Raw genomic sequence first — 16,967 nt, 5'->3', positions numbered from 1 at the left:
TTGAGGACAAAAATCAAAACCGACACATTTTCCAAAAACACAAAGTGGTTAATTTTAAAAATCCAAATCAATAAATTTTGTAACAAAAAGGTTTTTTTTTTCAAATACGGCCCCATCAGCACTTGAGGAAAGTTTTTAGGGTTGTTTCTGCCAACTGAGGTTGGTTATAGGAGAAAAGACTAACTTGGGTTTACATTGTGGCTATTCTTGTGAAAACAGCCTTCCGGCGCTCCAGGAGAATGTTTTAAGGCTATTTTTACAATAACGACCCCAGGTGATGATCATGTTTCAAAAGGTTCTTATTTTGGTTAGTTTTGAAAAAATGTGGCCAGACCTGATAGGGGTTGCCTACGTATCTCACATCCGGTGAGAATTAGACCCGTGTAGCTTGGTAGGTTTTGGAACAATAGGAAAACATGACTTATTTTGAAAATAACTTTTTTTTTCCAGAGTTTCAGTATTTTTCAAATACCTGGATTTTCAAAACCTACCTCACTCTTTGTTTTTTTTATGTTCCCTTTCCCTATTCTAGAAGTCGGTCAACATGTAAGCCGAAACAAACATATGCACAAATAGCACGTAAAATGCATTAAGATGGTCCAATATATTAGATACACCTGTCCTAGACGGACCCAACCCCTGTGTTGAGTCCCCAAAGTCAAATGTACGTGATGCAAATAAACGTTCCTACTAGGGATCCGACATGAGGCTATGTTATTCTAGGTTTAGATCCTAGGTGTGTTGTTCTAGACATGGCTTACCCGAGCAGACAACTCGAGCCGGAAGGGGGGGGGCAGCGTACCGGGAATACAGAAGCTTCACCGTCTTTGCAACTTGTCCGAACCTCGTTCATAAATTGGGATATGACTCTAACAGAAAAGAAATCACGCGAAGCGCACGCTTTCCAAAAGATTTAGAAGACTCAAAGAGAAGAGGGTTTCGTAACAGTTTATATACAGTTCAAGCAATATCAAAGCGGTAAAAAGCGGCATTTAGCACATTAGGCTCAAATACGTAAAAATCAGATAATAAATAAAAGCCAAGTATAACAGCCATTCTAAGCTCGAATTCTGAACCCTGAACCAGAGATTCTGGGTTCTTAGTCCCCAGCAGAGTCGCCAGAGCTGTCACACCTCCTTTTTTCCGAAGGGATAGGGGATAGAGAGTTTTTTCAATTTAAATGACACTATTCGAAATGGGATTATTTATTTATTCAGAATCGCCACTTGGAATAATGTATGGTGTCCCAAGTCACTGATTTATTTTGGAATACCAAATCGAGGAAAATTGACTTTTATTTATGGTCTGCGAACACAAAAGACCGGGTAAGAAATTCTGTTAACCCGAGAGAAGGTGTGAGGCACTCCCGAGTTCCGTGGTTTTAGCACGGTCGCTCAACTATTAATAATTGGCCTAGTTATCTAATTTAATATATGTTTTAAACCTATATGTGCATTTTTATTCCTTTTACTGCTTTTATTACATTACTGCATTTTAAACTTTTATGGAATTAATATGAGACGAGTTACGTTGTCGTACACTCGTTGTTTATACACATCGCAAATCGTGTCACGTGAAATGCACCCGCAATCTACAACGTGTTTAATTTTATTATTGTTTGAAGTTGTGGTCGAGTCACGTGAAACGCACACTCGAATTGGGGATTACGTATCGTGACCATGCCACGGGAACCGTACCCACAGTCATGATGATTTATTATTAATCGCGCCTAAAGCAAGTTACGATGTTCGACAAGAGCAAGGTGGGGAGTTCTTGGAGGGAAGGATGCCGAGGGTCTATTGGAAACAGCCTCTCTACCTCATGGTAGGGGTAAGGTCTGCGTACACACTACCCTCCCCAGACCCCACTAGTGGATTGTACTGGGTTGTTGTTATTGTTGTTATTGTACTAATTTTGAGATTATTGTAAGGTCATGAGGTATGTAATTATTTGTGGAAGAATTGGATTTATTATTTATAGAAAAGTGGGCTAGTTTAGAGAAAGATGGGCCAGCAATGTTATTTATTACTTTGGGTCTGATGAGACTAAATCTTTTGGCCCAAAATCTTTTCTTCTCCAACAGCCCAAAAAAATAATTTCCTTAGAAACAAATCGTGGCCCAAGCAAATTATCCAACACATTATCCCATATTCTGTACATTTTTTAAACAAAACTAATGACACCACAATCTCATGAAACAAGCCAAATTACAGTGATTCAATAGACCCTTTATCCGGTTAAATCAACTCAAAATAAAACTTTGCAACTCTAAAATTAACTACATGGTCCAATAAACATATGAACAAGGAAACAGTCAAATTCAAATGATCCAAATATCAATAGAGTGAACTACTATTTCATGCTACCCAATAATTACACCAATAGTATATAGACAAGAAGGTAAATGGATAATTATAATCAGTGAATAAAGGGAAATAACAGACCTTTGATATAAATTAAGAGAGATGAAATTACAAGAGCGCTGAACAATTCAACGAGTATTGACTGGAGCTTTCACCGGCTACGAAACCTCGAACAACAAATCGCGACTCGCAACCCCGATCGACCTTGCAAGACCGGTGATTTAGTGGCTTATTTTTTGCTAGGTTTAAGGCTATTTTTTGGGGGTTGATTTTGCTGGATTTTTTTTGAAAGAAGACGAAGAAAGAATGACACGAGTAGAAATTTTCTTATCCTAGAAGAAGAAAATAAATTTCTCTCAATTCCTTCCTCCCTATTATTTTTCTCTTCCTCTCCTTTTTTATTTTCCTCACATTTCTCTTCTATTTATAGAAATTTTTTCGGAATTTTCAGAATTTTATTTTTTTATGTTTTATTTATATTTTTATTTTTAATTAAAAAGAATTTCCACTTTCCATTTTTCAAAAAAAAAAATAATAATAATAATTCCCCACTTTCCTTTATTTTTATTTTTTAATTTCTTACTTTTTTTACTTTTATTATATTTAAATTCCCACTTTTATACTTTTTTTTTTATTTTCCACTTATTTTAAAAAACATTAAAGTAATTTTCCGCTACCCTTACTTATATTTTTTAATTCCAACTTTTTTTTTAATTTCCACATTATTTGACTTTTATTGTTTTAATTTTTCACTTTCTTTTACTTTTTTATTAAACAATTTTTACCTACTTTTACTTTTATTTTTTAATTTTATATTTCTACTTTTCCTATTTTTTTAATTCCCATCCGAAATTTGTTTTAAAAAAAAATAATTAATTTTCGTTTTTAATTTATTTTATTTAAAAATAATGATAAAAATAATAATAAAAATAATACTAATAGTAATAATTGACCTTTTAAATTATTATTAATTTCTACCTTATATATATAGTGTAACAAAGCTAAAAAAATATATAATAAATTTCTGAAAATATTTACATAGTAGAAGGTGATAAAATTCAAATATAGTCAAAAATTAGGTGCTCACACCAGCGTCGCGGTTTTAGCGTGACAATTAAGAATAGCATAATGGTGCCCAAAATAATATCAAAGTCCACCATGCTGAGCAATAATAAATCGGCTCTGGTCTCAAAACCATTAAGAGAAATCAAACACGACCGATACATGCGGTCCACAACAAGAGAATCTCCCACATGAGTAGATACATAAATAGGGGAACTCAAAGAATCCCGAAATACACCCAAGTACTGAGCAAAATAAGAGGACACATAAGAATATGTAGAGCCTAGATCAAATAATACTGACGCATCTCTATGACAGACCGGAACAATACCTGTAATGATAGAATCAGAAGCAACTGCCTATGTACGAGCAGGAAGTGCATAATATCTAGCATGGCCTCCCCCTCTAGGGCGACCTCCGCCTCGAGCCGGTTGAGCAGGTGGGGTGGCAACTAGTGCTGTAATCATAGCCTGAGGACACAGTGGAGCACGTTTTGGCTGAAAAGTCTGTGGATGTGCACCCCTCCTAATCCTGAGGCAATCCCTCACCATGTGGAGAGTGTCGCCACACTCAAAACAAGCTCTGGGAGGGAGTGACTGCTATGACTGTCTCGGGCCTTGTCTGTTGGACAGACCGCTAGGAACACCCCGTTCAGGAGGCACACTAGATACTAGTGGTGCATAATAAGGCTTCTGGGGTCTATAAGGAGCTGGAACACCGCAGGAGGCTGAAAGAGCTGATTGAACGGGGTTGCTCACATAACCCCTACCATGGCGAGCTACTAGGGCACGAGCTCCAAAATAATAACCAGCCTCTCAAGACCTTTTGGCCTCCCTCTCCTCTCTATCCCAGGAAAACATGCCCTCGAATCTCCTGGAAATACCCACAACCTGCTGATAAGAAATATCCATCTCCAATTCCCTGGCCATACTACTTCGGATGCTGGGATGGAGACCCTCAATAAACCGTCGAACCCTCTATCGAACTGTGGCAACTAAGGCCAGTGCATGTCGGGCCAAATCGCTGAAGCGAACTGCATACTCTAACACAGTCATAGCACCCTGGTGCAGCTGCTCAAACTCTGTGCGCCATGAGTCCCTAAGGCTCTGAGGGACATACTCTCTCAAAAATATGTCCGAGAACTGAGTCCATGTAAGTGAAGTTGCCTCAGCCAGACTATTCAACTCATAAGCACGCCACCACTGATAGGCTGTTCCTCTAAGCTGGAATATGGCAAAAGAAACCCCGCTCGTCTCAGCTACACCCATAGTACGGAGTATACGATTACACTCCTCCATAAAACCCTGAGCATCATCTGTAGCCAATCCGCTAAAAGTAGGTGGGTGGTACTTCTTATACCTCTCAAGTATGAGCTACTCCATCTCAGAAGCTGCTGCCCTAACCTCGGGCTGAGCTGGAGCTACTGGCTATATTGGTACAACCTCTGGAATCTGGTCGACCTGAACCCGCTGCTCTGGAGTATCGGCGACGGGAGTCTGTGCTCCTCCCCCGGCCTGAGATATGGCAGGAGCAAGTGGAATCAAACCAGCCTGAGCTAAGGTGCTGAACATGCTCAGAAACTGGGCTAGAGTCTCCTGGGGGAAGGTGTATGAATAAGTGCCTCAGATGCCTGTCCTCCAGCTGGAACTACTGGGGGCTGCTCTATAGCAGCTCGTGCGGGTGCTCTGGCTGCACCACATGGAAGTCCTCAGCCTCTACCCCAGCTCCGGCCCCGGCCCCGGCCTCTCACGGCTCTAGCAGGGGCCGTGGGTGCCTGGTCATCAGATCTGCTTGTACGTGTCCTCACCATCTGTGAGAGAATAGAATACAAAAGTTTAGAATCTTTGAAGTCAACAATTTTCGCACGACAATGAATCAAAGTAGTGAAATTTTCCTAACAGTTTTATAGCCTCCCGAAGATAAGTGCAGACGTCTCCGTACCGATCCGCGAGACTCTACTAAATCGGTTTGTGACTCATGACACCTATGAACCTAGAGTTCTGATACCAACTTGTCACGACCCAATTTTCCCTCCGTGTGACATCGTGACGGCACCTAGTCTCTACAACTAGGTAAGCCTAACATTCTGCGGAAAAATGAAATAAAAATATGAATTTAACCAATTATTCAAAAATACACAACAAATTCCAAACCCAGGAACATCGTGAATCACAAACTACAGAAAGAAAAATGTAGTGTCTCTATACATCCGAGTCTAACAAGGAAAAATACAGAAGATAATGGATATGAGAAAGAGTAGAAGGGGACTCCGAGGTCTGCGGACGCGACAGATATACCTTGAAGTCTCCAAAGTTGTCCCGGCTAACTCATAGTACGGCTAATAAGGTACACCTGGATCTGCACATGCAAAACATGTACAGATAGTAGCATGAGTACACCACAATTGGTACTCAGTAATGCCAAGCCTAACCTCGATCGAGTAGTGACGAGGTCAGATAAAGGCCCTACTGGTAAATATGTAATAAAATAATATAGAGTGTAATACCGCAATAAAATAAAAGCTGAAATTTAACAACAATGAAATCATAAAAGGTAACAACTTAGTACACAGAAACACAATAGGGGATCTCCCGAGATACCGTCCTGTAGTTCGAAACGTAAATGTGCACGGGAATCTCCCGAAATACCGTTCCGTAGTCCCAAAATAAATGTGCAGGGGGATCTCCCGGAATTCCGTTCCGTAGTCCCAAAGTAAATATGCAGTACATGGGGATCTACCACAATACTGTTCCGTAGTCCCAAAGTAAATATGCAGCGCGAATGATAGAAATACAACTACATTACGAAATTCTTATAATTTAGTCTAAGTACCAGTCAGTGAAGAAGCGGGAAATTCATTAAGCATATTTCACATAATTCACATAAACAATTAAGACACGTAGACATGTTGTATTAGACTAAACATGATAGCTACACGTATTGGAATAACTCAATTAAGAAATAAAAATAGATTAGTACTCATTAAAATGGTATGACTCAAAATAACAGAAAAATATGTTGCTGCTCAGTAAGAAAATCGGATTTTCCACGATTAACCCATGTACGTACCTGTCACCTCACGTATACGGCGCTCACATAGCACAATAGTTCCAAATCTTAAGGGGATTTCCCCCCAACAAATTTAGGCAAGTCACTTACCTCGAACCAAGCTCAATCAATCGGTCACAATGCCTTTCCCACGAATATCCGGCTCTGAATAGTCCAAATCTAGCCAAAAGCAATTACATATCATAAATACTACAATAATACACTCATCTAATTAATGAAATCAACACTTTAATAAAATCCCGAAATTAACTCAAAAATTGCCCATAGGGCCCACGTCTCAGAATCGGGTAAAAGTTATAAAATAGGAACGCCCATTCCTCCACGAGTCTAACCATACCAAAATTACTAAATTTCGATACCAAATGGTCCTCCAAATCCACAAATCAAATTTCCAAATCCCTAGCCTCCAACTTCTAATTTTCACCTTAAATACATACTAACTAGGTGAAAAATATATGGCAAAGCAATATTATTGATCAAATATAAGCACAAGGGACTTACCTCAAGAAATGCCTCGAAAATGCTCTCACAAATCGCCCTAAGCCGAGTTTGCAAAGTCAAAAATGACAAAAAATCACGATGCCCTTCGGTTTTAACCACTGCCCAGGTATTTCCGCACCTGCGGAACCTGGGCTCGCACCTTCGGGTGCGCTTGTGCGGAAATTGTGTGCATCTGCGCAATTCACTTTCCCCCTCTGCCTTCGCACCTGCAATGAAAGGTCTGCATCTGCGCGTGCGCGCATGCGTAATTCCCTTTCGCATCTGCGCACCTGCGAAGACCCCTAACGCATCTGCGGGCATCGCAGATGCAGAAATCACCTTGCACCTGGCACTCCTCCATTTTTCCGCTTCTGCGCCAATTTGCTTGCACTTGCGGGTAGCCTTGCGCAGGTGCGATTACAGCAGAACCAGCAAAAATACCAGATTTTTCTAAGTCCAATTTCATTCCGTTAAGCATCTGAAACACACCCGAGGCCCCCAGGACCTCAACCAATCCTATAACACCATACGAACTTAGTCGAGCCTTCAAACCACATCGAATAACACCAAAAATCATGAATTAAGCACGGATTCTAGACTAAGAACTTAGAATTTTCCAAATTCTACAAACGACGCCGAACCACGTCAAATCTAGTCCGAATTACCTCAAATTTTACACACATATCACAAATGATACTACGAACCTACAACCACTTTCGGAAATTCATTTCGAGCTCGATATCAAAATTTTCACTATCGCCTGAAATCGCCGAAAATCTAACTTTCGCCAATTCAAGCCTAAATCTACTACAGACCTACTTTCTAGACGCGCTCCTAAGCTCAAAATCACTCAACGAAACTAACGGAGTCGACGAAATTCCATTCCGGATTCGTCTTCACACAGTTCCGACTACGATCCAATTTCTAAGGCTTAAACTCACAACTAGGGACTATGTGTCCCAAAACTCCCCGAATTCCATAACCAATCACTCCGGCAAAATTCCAAAAGTAGAAACAAATGTGGGGAAAGCAGATATTAGGGGATCAGGACTCTAATTCTCAAAACGACCAGCCGGGTCTTTACACTAATACTTGCATTAGTTATACATCATACTTGGTATTAGCCTATGTATAAGTAATGCATAGAAAACCATGACAGTAATAATACCAATGCTATTAATGCATGCATTAGTATGGTTAAAGACAAAATTATCCTTAAAGTCTCTTAAAGCTAGAGAATATGGAGGGCATTTTTGTAAATAACCTTTTTTTCTTAAAAATTATGCAATACATTATAATTTTTAATACATCACACCAAACAGTTTATAAGAAATAATATATGCATAACTAATGCTTGCATTACTAATCCCTGCATTATTAACTCATGCATTACTAATCCCTGCATTACTAACTCATGCATTGCTAATCACTGCATTACTAATTCATGCATTACTAATTCTGCATTACTAATACACTGTATTCTGCACTATTCTCATACACCCTACCAAACGACCCCTAAATGTATACAATTTAATTTGTAAAACCAAAGATATAATAGAAAACTATTTTAGAATACATCTAGCAAAGGAAGCAGGCTCAAGTGGATAAGTGCGCCCGGCAAAGGAAACATAAATAAAGGCAGATCCATCATACATGTGGAATATCTTTGCCCCTAGTTTAACAAAATTTAAGTGCCATACATGAACCTTTTGGAAATCTTGTGAATCAACTTGGAATCCGTGCAAATAAGTCCTATAAAAAGAATAAGTATGAGAAATATGATAGAAATGTAGACTACCATTAAAAAGTCGTAGTTGTAGAAAATATATCGTCCAATTTCTATCAAGGTTGAGAGAAAATAATAAAAAGTACGACCTCCAATAAATGTCTGGATCACACCCTCGACCAAAATCTGATTCTTCATCTGAATGAACAAAATATAAATAGTAAGACATGACTGCTGCACGGATAAATAAACCATTCCAACCATTGATATATGTGGCAATACCCTTAAAATGCTGCAACCAAACAATAGTAAATGGATGTAAATATGAAGTTGTAAGAAGAATAACTGAAATAATCGGGAAAAATAAGAAATACGGTACCCTTATTTTGCCGGAGAATGGTCTGTTACTGAGTTTTGAAGATATTATGGTAGTAAAGAAGGTCCGATGCTTTGAGTGAAGAAGTAGTACAACTCATATTCGAATAAGAAAAAAGGAAAAAGAGGAAAACAACAATGAAGCAGCTGCAGCCAGCTAGCTATCCCGGGGCCAGCTATCTCATAAAGACATTTTTCTTCTTTTGTCTTTTCTCCTAGCAATGTAAAATATTTTGCTACGATTATGGCTTCAACCCCTACCTTCTTTTTATTTTGCTAGGGCATCAGACCACATTAATAGGCTAATGCTTTTAAGAAGCATAATATATTTTTCAAAAAACCGTTAAAAGAAATTTTGAGAACGTCAAAAAAATAAAAATAAAAGAGAATTTCAACCAAAATACATGAGAGAAAGGTGTTTTTGATATTTTTTTTTTTTCAAAAGTATTTTTTGAGAGAAACAATTTGTATTTGGCTAAACACTCTGAAAAGCACTTTTGAGCAATAATTTGTATTTGGCCAAACTTTTCAAAAAATGCTTTTAAGTATCAAATTACAAATAAGAACATGAATAAATTTACTTAATAGTTAATATTATAAGTAAATAAACAATCTCAAAAAATTATATTACAGGTAATAATTAATTTTTTTATTTTATTTAAGAAAAATATGAAAATAAAGTTTAAAAGTATTTAATTCTTTTAATATAAGTTAAATATATTAAAAATCATTCAACAAATATAAAAACATTCACCCTAAAGTAACTTTATATTAGAAAGTTATCCTAAAAATAATAAAAAATATTTATTCATTAATATCCTAAGTATTAGATTTAATGATTATTTTGGTATATACTATATTTTGTTAAGGATATTTTTTGTATGAAGAAAAGTCAAAACTGTTTCTGTTTCTGGGAAGAAGATAATTTTTTCTACTTCTCAAAAATTACTTCTGCTTCTTTTCAAAAATACTTTTATCCTAAAACAAAAGCTTTGCTAAACACCTCAAGTTAGAAAAAAAAAATATTTTTGTCCTCTTAAGGAGCTAAACATGCTATTAGGTAGTGATCATCAAGATACTTCTACTTGACTCGTGTGTCTTGTAATCCCCTCATGCAGACACCCCAAAATGTTTGATTTTCACACAATTTTGGACGTGTGAAAGTCATTAAAATTTTATTTTATTTATTTAATGTGAACCCCACTTTCTTCATCCGTAGTCAAGTCATAGCCACCATCACTCTTCCGCCACCCTCACAACCAAGTCACAACCTCATTATCATCCTCATGCCACCACCCCAACAAGGACAAGACCAAATACACTATTCAGCAAATCACAATTCTAAAACCATACAAAAACTCCATCAATTATAAATAATCAAAATAAAAAATCTTGTGGCAAACAAGAAAAGGAATTGAATCCATATCTAATAATTGAAAATTACAAAATCAATCTATATAATATTTCTAAATATTTTGCAAACTCTAACGCAAGAATAGTATTCTACTATAAATTTATTATAGTTAAGTAAAATTAAAAAATTAAATCATATTATTATGAAGCCGCAACAAGAATGGTGGAAGAGAGGAGCATCGGTTGTGGTGGTGGAGGAGAAACAACAATAGAGAAGAAGATGTATAAAAGAGAGGACGAGGACAAGTAGAAGAAGGTGAGGCAGATTTAGGGGGACAAAAGGGGAATTTGGAGGGGGGGGGGGAGAGGGAGGTTAGACAACTGACAATCGGAGGGAAACTGTGAGGGAATTTTGTGCGACTAAGAAAAAGGAGGGGGAGGAGGGCGGAGTGTGCCATGTTAGTGAATTTCTTATGTATCCGCCTTAAAAAACAGAGCTCGAAGCTGAAGAATCAATAATATATGATGCATTTTTACAGAAAAATTATAATTCTTTTTGGGTATAACTTTATTCTAAATATATACGGGCAGAGACGAGAAGAAAGTTCGCGATGCATTTTCGGCTAAGCAAAATATTATATATTTATAGCCAAAGTAGAGATGGAAAAAAATCCGGCCAAATCCGAGAATACACTATAATTATCATTTGAAAATTCATAATCTCTATTTTGGATAATCTTAGTAATATAGCTAGTTCGTTGCTTGAATTTTCACTTTTAGTTATTGATGAGAGTTTGATTTTTCATCTTGCAATCCCCTCTATAATTTCCCTTACCGTCCGATGTTTAATTTTAAAAAAAAGAAATTGCATTCCAAGAAAGCTTAATTATGATATCTTTATTCAGTATATGTTTTGTCAAGTAAATTTGATTTTTTTTATCGCAGTAGGCTTCAATATTTTCTGAATTATTGGGATATGGTTCATGTGTTACGGTTTCTTATAATGTTATGTAAATTGCGAAAAAATTAGTGATTTTGCCATTAAAAAAAAGGTATTTGTTGACTCTCGTGGTATTTTATACATTCATTCTTCATTATTAAGTCACCCTGAAAGTCTTATATTATGACCGAAGAAAAAACAAAGATGTCGCCTGAGAATATTGTTTTTCAAAAATTCTTTTGAAAAAAATACTTTTACAAAGAATTAAGCAGTTTATGTTAGGATTATCACTCCGAAAAATATTTAATTTTTTTTAATATAAGTTAAATATATTAAAAATTATTCAAACAAATATAAAATTATTCATACCTAAAATCACTATATATTAGAAAGTTATCCTAAAAATAATAAGAAATATTTATATATTAAAATTTTAAGTATTATGTTTAACGATTATTTTAGTATATATTATTTTTTGTAGTTATTTTTGGTAAGAAAAAAAGACAAAACTGCTTATGCTTTTTGTTATGCTTTACAAAAGAAATTACTTTTTTTCTTATTTCTCGAAAACTGATTCTGTTTGTTTTCAAATAACGTGTTTTACTCATTAAAGTTTGGCCAAACAACTTAGGAAAAAAAATTACTTTAAAAAAATAATATTTTGAAAGCTATCAAACATGTTATTAGTGGTTCAAGGTTGTTTCATTAAAGTTGGGTGGAAGATGGGCCATTAACAAGTCATGAGAAAGAAAATCATGTTACTGACCCAATAGATTTGATTCATTTTCAGTATTTATCTCAAAAATTTAATTAAATATCTAAGAAGTATAATTTAAAATCCAGTAATTAAAAAAATTAGATTTTCTGTTGGAAAACTAATTCGTGTAATAGGAAACCTAAATTATTTAAAATTTAATATTTGTTAGTTTATTTAATTCATGTCTAAATAAGATTTGTAGTAAGAATTATATAAGAATAAGTTTTCATATTTCTAGTTGAAATAGATTTCTTAATTTTATAAATAAAGGTATTAGTAGCTTATTTTATTCGTGGAGAAATACAAAATTGTGAAGATTATTCGGAATTTATAATAAAATATTTTTTCAGATTTGTTTTTATAAATCTTTCATATTTGACTAGTCATTTTTTTTTAAGTATAAAAGTGTGGACTTGTATGAATGAGGATCATTTCTTCTCCTTTATTAAAATACAAGATGTAGCCACATGTGTTTGAGAGTTTTTTTAGGAAAAATTTTTGGGACAAGTAATAACGTGCCACTTCTATTCGTCTTTGTTTTAGGTTATTTTCTAGATATATTATATTCTCTTTTACTAGTACATACTTTTATTATTGTGAAAATCTAGCTGTCAATTCCTTAACTGGGGTCATTCACTCCATTCAAATTTACTTGAGTTGGACAACTTGCAAAATAACAGATTGGTTTTTGCCATCTCTTGCTGAGTGTTAACGAATTTGTTTTGGAATTTTAAGAATAAATGGATGAGGCTTGGCTTTATTGCCACATAGGTTGCAAGATAACATTATTGTTTAATAAAAAGCAGTCAAAAAAATAAACAGACAGTACTACTCCAAGGGACAAATTTGGAATTCATGCAATTGCATTCCTGATTCCTCCACCCACCAGCTAAAAAGCTAAATAAAAATTGTGTCTTTAGAGCTTTCGACCTGACCAAGAAAGTCTTTGAGATGAGTACATGACATGGAATAATAAGAAAGAAAGAAAAAGTGAAAACAATTATTGTACTCTTAACACTTTAGACAATTTTAAATATTCAGAGCCATACGTGTGTAGGTCACAGCTTGAAACCAAAGCAACATAAAAATTTATTGCACTGTTACACTTTAGAAAATTTTAATGGTAACAATCACATAGTAAAATCACATTATTCGTTAATTAAAGAGTGATGGAAAAAGAAAAGTAAAGAAAAAGAGAAAACAACTTTCGCTTTTATATAAAATTGTCATAACTCAAAATTCAACTAGTCGTGATAACACCTAACACAACCTGCTAGATAAGCCAATTAACAACTATCCAATTCCAATAATATTAATAAGACAATCAAATGAAAGAAAACATCTGAATCTTATACATTTCTCAAGGACTCGTAGTACAAATCATGAGCTTCCAATATTAGAATTTACAAAGCTGATATGAAATAAATACATAATCTGTTCGAAATGTACATAAACAGATTTTTATAAATCTAAGGCTACCATGAACAAGAGGCAGCTACAACCGGAACGCAGGTACGTCTTCAATTCCAGCTCTCGTCGATCACAGCAACATCAATATCTAACATCTGCACGCAAGGTGCAGAAGGGTAGTATGAGTACAACCGACCACATGTACTCAATAAGTAATAAACCTAACATTTGGTTGAAAGTAGTGACGAGCTGGAATAAAGGTCGGGTCCAACACCAATAGCCAACAACAGTTCATAACAACGTAAAGCAAGTAATAAAAAAAGTAATTTAGAGATAAAATGCTCCACTTATTCATAGTTTCTCAAAAAATAGTTCCACTTTTCAAGTATATCAGTGAAAACCCAAATCCTTTACCGAAATCGTTGAAAACATGAGTAAGATTGAGAATAGTATTTTTTCCCAAATATCCTTTCTACAATAAATAAAATATTTCATTTTCCTTCCAAATAGCAAGTGTAAAATACATCACTTTGCTCATATGTCAATATGTGTGAGAAATCATGAATGACGTGATATCGTATAACATGAGCAAAAAATGCATCCTTATGCCTGTATGTCATGTGTGCATGTCAATGCAATATATCTAAGAGATGAACTCATGTACTCACACTCTTAGAGTACTCAATTTCTCTATCTCATACTCTCCACTCATCATGCTCAGTCACTCAGTACTGTATATGGCCAATCCAGCTCAGGAAAGATCCATCCCGAATATATACATAGCAACTGCCAGTCAGTCACTCAGTACTGTATAAAGCCAATCCAGCCCGGGGAAGATCCATCCCCAAATATAAATGCTTCGGACAAGATCCATGTCTAAGGAAGATCCATCCCTCAATATAAATTAATCGCGCTCACTAGGGGTGTGTACAGACTCCGGAGGGGCTCCTTCAACCCAAGCGCTATAATTCGCACGGATAACTCACGTGCTGCACAAACAACTCACGTGCTATAGTATCAATATCAGAATCCGCACGGACAACTCACGTCCTATAGTATCAATATCAGAATTTGCACGGACAACTCACGTACTATAATATCAATATCAGAATCTACACGGACAACTAACGTGTTGCACAAACAACTCACGTGCTATAGTATCAATGTCCTCACAATCAGGCCCTCAGCCTCACTTAGTCATCAATCTCTCCAGTCTCTCAGGCTCACAATGCCATGGAACTAGCCCAAAATGATGATATGATATGTCAATAAATAGCAACAGAGACTGAGATATGTTATGAAATGAATGAACATGACTGAGTATGAAATTTGCAGATTAAACAAGTAATTCAACAACAATATAACCTCAGGGGGTCCCAACAGAATAAGCATGAAGCCTAGACATGGTTTCTAGTATGGATTACAGCTCAATATCTCTAGTACGAAAGATTTCATGGTTACAAATAAGATAAGGTAGCTACACAGTACCACAGGAATGACAGAGTCACAATTCACACGGTGCACGCCCAGACGCCCGTTACCTAGCATGTGCATCACCTCAACACCAAACACATAGCACGAAATTCGGGGTTTTATACCTCAACACCAAGTTTAGAAGTGTTACTTACCTTGAACAAGCCAAATCCAATGCCGAGCAAGCCAAGCGATGTTCCAAAATACCATCTCACGCCTACCGACCTCCGAGCGACTCGAAACTAGCCAAAAATAACTCAAATACATCAAATAAAGTCCAAGGAAACAATTTCAAATAATAAAGCTCGAATCCTTAATCAAAAGCCCCAAATCATCCCAAAAGTCCAACCCGGGCCCGCACCTTGGAACCCGACAAAACTCATAAAATCCGACAACCCATTCAATTACGAGTCCAACCATACCAGTTTCACTCAAATCCGACTCTGAATCGATGTTCAAAACTAAAATATTCACTCTATGAAACTTTAGGCTAAAACCCCCATTTTCTCTTTAAAATTCATCAACCAATTGCCAAAAATAAAGATAGATTCATGAAATAAAATCAAAACCAAGTGTAGAACACTTACCCCAATCCTTGTGATGAAATTTGCTCCAAATATCGCCTCAATCCGAGCTCCATAGCTCTAAAGATGCAAAAATGGCCGAAACCCCCGAAATAGAGTACTTTATACTTATGTCTAGCCATCGTCGCATATGCGACACACTTAGCCGCTTCTGCGGCGTCACTTTTGTGACAAATGTTCCACTTCTGCAGAGAGGCACTGGAGAAATGGACCTCACACCTGTGGAAAAACATCCGCTCCTGCGACATTGCATGTGCAACACAAGGACTCGCATCTGTGCCAACGCCCGCTCCTGCGCTCAAATCTGGCTTCTGCGCGCACGCAGATGTGCTATAAAAATCTGCTTTTGCAGTCTTCTTCACCATCTCTCACCTTGCATCTACGATGACACTGTCTCTTTTACGACTCCGTACATGCGCCCATGGCTTCGCATGTGCGGTTACACCAGAATCTCTGCCAAACTAGCCTTAGCCAAAATTTCGAAAATGCTTCGAACTTCATCTCAAACTCCCTCGAGCCCCCGTCCAAATATACCAACAAGTCTCATAACATAATACAGATGTGATGACCCAAAATGTCATCTTTAAATTTAATAATTAATTATGTGTTCTAAAACCTCGAAAAGCATTATTTATCATTACTCGACTTGAATGCGCAGTTCGTAAAATTTTCCGAAAAGTTTTTATGTGACAAATGGATTAAAATATGAATTAGAGCTTTAAAACTCAATTGAGTTGACTTTGGTCAACATTTTGAGCAAACAGACTTGAATCAGTATTTTAACTATTCTGGTAGGTCCGTATCGTGATTTGGGACTTTGGCGTATGTTCGGAATCAAATTTTGAGGTTTCTAGGTTGAGATATGGAATTTTGATGAAAAATAAAAAAAAAGTTTAAGTTCAAATAGTGACCAAATATCGAATTATGTACAAATGACCCCGAAATAAAATTTTGATGATTCCAATAGCTCCGTATGGTTATTTTGGACTTAGAAGCGTGATTGAAATTTTATTTGAAAGTTCGTAGTAAAATTAGGTTTGAAATGGCTAAAATAGGAATTTAAGTTTGGAAGTTTGACTGGGGAGTTGACTTTTTGATATCGGGGTCGGAATCCATTTCTGAAAATTTTCATAGCTCTATCATGTCATTTATGACTTGCGTATAAAATTTGAGGCCAATCAGACTTGAATTGATAGGTTCCGATGTTGTTTGTAGAAATTGAAAGTTTCAAAGTTCATTAGGCTTGAATCTATGTGTGATTCATATTTTTAGTATTGTTGGATATGATTTGAAGACTCGACTAAGTCCGTATGATATTTTAGGACTGGTTGGTATATTTGGTTGAGCTCCCGAGGAGCTCGGGCGTGTTTCGAAT

The 16,967-nt window shown here is 36.2% G+C and overlaps 1 long non-coding RNA gene across 1 annotated transcript; it reads right to left on the bottom strand.

Annotated features, from left to right (window-relative positions):
- Positions 1 to 6,661: 6,661 nt before the first annotated feature.
- On the bottom strand, positions 6,662 to 9,580 carry LOC107774306 (uncharacterized). Its single transcript, XR_001645467.2, has 3 exons — positions 9,080 to 9,580; positions 8,850 to 8,992; positions 6,662 to 8,726 (listed from the first exon to the last, which is right to left on the bottom strand). It is a non-coding gene; the product is annotated as an uncharacterized LOC107774306 (long non-coding RNA).
- Positions 9,581 to 16,967: the final 7,387 nt, after the last annotated feature.

The sequence above is a fragment of the Nicotiana tabacum genome, chromosome 24, assembly GCF_000715075.1.
Source record: "Nicotiana tabacum cultivar K326 chromosome 24, ASM71507v2, whole genome shotgun sequence".
Taxonomy (NCBI): domain Eukaryota; kingdom Viridiplantae; phylum Streptophyta; class Magnoliopsida; order Solanales; family Solanaceae; genus Nicotiana; species Nicotiana tabacum.
This window is presented reverse-complemented; position numbering and strand designations above follow the sequence as displayed.